Genomic DNA, 3268 nt, shown 5'->3' with positions numbered 1-3268 from the left:
GAGGGGTTAATCAAGGACTGACTAGTAACTCTCTATTTTGACCCTCTCCTGTTCTTGGTGCTGCATAGCTGTTTACTGTCCTCATGCTCAGGATGGTTTGCAAAGTGCCAATCCATCCATATATATGAGTTCACCAGGCTCAAGGCTGCCCCAGAAAAAACGGGGATATGCCATTCTGGGAAAGTCATAGCTACACCATAATATGTTTTAGCATAGACAGTATTCAGATTTGTGGTGTAATAAACTCTTATGCTTGAATGTTTGCCAAAAGTGAATTTCAAAGAGTATGGTTTTCTATCAAAGTTAAAATTGCACTGTGCTGGTTAGCTACATAAGTCATCTAGTCAGGAAATAGAAACAGTGCCCTGTGACTTATGTAACCAACCAACACAGCAGAAATCTTAAAGTGCAAACATCAGATATGCACGTTGTAATCCAGCCTTCTTTCTGTCTGGCTTTCTTTGTATTGTGGTAGGAGTCCTAGCCATGGATCATCGTGCCAGATGCTGTACAAACGCAGAACATAAAAATAGTCCCTGCCCCAAACAGCATGGAGTCTAAGTAAACTAATTCCATATAATACAATTCAGTGCACTACAGTCTAAATAATCTACAGTGCACTATGCAGGGGAAAAATTATCATGAAAAATTTACAAAAAAATTCCAAATATTGAACAAGGTATAAACTCCTGGTCAAAGTCCCACTGACTTCAGTGGGATCAGAATTTAACGAAAGATTTTTTTTAAACGTTTCAAAAAGTGATGAAATTAGGTGACTATGTTATTCATCAAGACTTGCTTGCTCAGATAGAGAAATAAAATATAAAAGGACCTCTTAGATTTTTTTTTTTAGTGACTCCTTTCATTATGGCTTGTAAATATGACCATTTACAAACATTTAATAGTTCTATTGATACCCCTCCTCACCCACCCACCCATGGAGGGAACCACAGGTGGGACTGTGGTGGAAGAAGTCTCCACGTGGTTCCTCTTGATGTCTGTCTGAAATTGTTTCACTGAGAGTGAGGTTTGTCTGTACATGAAGAAGGCTGTGAGGCCCACTTCCAAATCTGTGGATCCCAAGACTCACGTGAAGCCAGTGGGAAGCCAGCACCATCCATATGGAAGCTCATACGTCTACACCAGCTCTCAGTCTCTAGTGGCTTTCTGACTGCCCCTGAATAGAGCTATGCTGTTCAGGGCTTCCAAAGTCAGTGGCTTGCCATGAGCCCCCCTAGAAGGGGGTTGCCAATCATGGAGAGGTGGGCTGCTAAAAAGTAGTACAGCCTCTTGTTGTATTACCTTTCTGCACTTTGCTTGTAGTACAGATGGTGGGGAGTAAGGAGGCATGTTCTCCAATCCCTCTACTCCGGCCTGCCTATTCGTCTGCTGTCCCTGTCCTTCCCCCACACCAATCCCTGGCTCCACAGCCGGGGTCTGCCAGGTCTGAGGCAAGGGGGCTGCTACTGGGGAGGTGGCTGAGTCTCCCTTCCCTATGGAAGGGTGAGACCTGGATACACATTTTAGCTGAATGATCAGGCCCGCTGCTTCCCCTCTGTTACAAATACACTATTTAAATCTGGCACTTTGTCTGTCAATGCAATTTCTAGGCCCTGGAGTGGAGATAGCCTTTCAGTATTCACCTCTGTGTGTTCTCTCAGTCTCCTCTTTCCTTCTCCCCACCAATTACAAGGTAATGTTATTAGTCAAAGAAGTATGTGAATATTTTCTGAATCATACGTATCTCAGTCTGTCAAGTTTTCCGATTGTTTCCCTCAAGTCTTTTAAAAATAATTTTCATGTGAGAGACAAGTCTCAGATTTACATGCAGTGTTCAAGTTAATTTATTTTTATCTGGTTTTTTTCATAAGACTGTGGGTGTGACATTGCATTCCTATTTCCATTTTATACTGTTTTTATGGCATTTCTTTAGCAGTCACACCCACATTGTGCACAACCAAATTTCTTACCTTTGTCACCCTGTGCAAACAAAGAGGGGAATAGACTTAACAAGTGCAGTTGTATTTTCCTAATGGGCTAGAAATCAAGAAACTGTCTCTCAGCAGAACTTGATGAGGATGCCAGAATACGAGCTCCTCCGGTGAACATAGCAATTGCATCCCTCTCTAGCACTGTAGAGCCATGCTGCAGTTGAAGATGGTGGCTGCCAGCCTCTGCTATTTATAGCATCAAGGGCTTTAGGGTACAAGGCAAGTTGTTGGTACCATGGTGGCATTTTCTTACATTTAGTCATGGAGTAGAATAGCTTTTAAAAAAGTCATTATTTCAGTTTAAGAGAGTAAGATTTCCTGCTTGCGTAGTCAATCTTCTAAGAAATGTGGCATTTGTGGAATGAAGAAATTCACTTGCCAAGCCTTTAAATGGTAGAAATCCTCTTCAAGCCAACTTTGATGTTGCTGGGAAATATAGGGAGCAAAATCAGTAAACAGCTTGTAAGAGAGAGAGAGAGAGAGGTTTACACTGCAGAGGAAAAAAAATGCAGTGAGGCACAAACACCTTTTATCTCCTTACCTTTCATACCTGCAGCCATTGTACTGCTGAATATGAGGATCATATATAGTGGGAAGTGCACAGAAGTCTGTTTAGACTGAAATGCTGCTTCTAAGACCTGATAAGAAAATTAGCTGACTGATTGCTGTAACGGTTTTAGATGAGCTTATAGTTCACCATGTCCCCTTTCATGTCTGCTTTTGCCTCTTATTTCTTCCATATAGAACACTTTCAGATATTTCCGGGTACAAAGTGATAGAAAAACATGTTTTTAAAATCCGTGTGTCCCGTCCTTCCATAACAGGATTTGAGTAATACCTATCGAGGCCCAGGGTTTTTATAGAAATGCCCAGTACCAGGGTGGAAGAAGTTATTAGAGAATGAGGACAGCAAGCCTCCCGGGAAGGATTTTTTGTGTGTGCTCGTATATTAGCACATTTTCTAGTGAACCCCATGGGGTTCTCTTCACCTTCCACAGCCAGTTATCTGTGTGTCAAGTGAAGGGAATGAAAGTTACTCAGAATGTGACAACCCTAATTTAACATGAAAGGAGATGTCATATGGTGCACACATTAATATATTAAGCCCCTACAGTTAAAAAAAAATATGCTCTTCAATAGGCCTCATAAATCTCTACAACAACAACAATGGCAACAAAAGATGGCCCACATCTTTTGTAACAATGGAACACTTGGGCAATACTTGTACATTTAGCAACATACATTCTTTTTAAACTTTTCTTTTCTCCCCCAGAAAT

At 41.3% G+C, this 3268-nt stretch overlaps 1 long non-coding RNA gene across 1 annotated transcript; it reads right to left on the bottom strand.

The window, feature by feature from the left end:
* Positions 1-1828: 1828 nt before the first annotated feature.
* LOC142070756 (uncharacterized) lies at positions 1829-2795 on the bottom strand. Its single transcript, XR_012666704.1, has 2 exons — positions 2533-2795; positions 1829-2417 (listed from the first exon to the last, which is right to left on the bottom strand). It is a non-coding gene; the product is annotated as an uncharacterized LOC142070756 (long non-coding RNA).
* Between the last annotated feature and the right edge of the window lie 473 nt (positions 2796-3268).

The sequence above is a fragment of the Caretta caretta genome, chromosome 2 (genome assembly GCF_965140235.1).
Source record: "Caretta caretta isolate rCarCar2 chromosome 2, rCarCar1.hap1, whole genome shotgun sequence".
Classification (NCBI taxonomy): domain Eukaryota; kingdom Metazoa; phylum Chordata; order Testudines; family Cheloniidae; genus Caretta; species Caretta caretta.
Note: the sequence above shows the minus strand (reverse complement) of the source record. Positions and strands in the feature narration are given on the sequence as shown.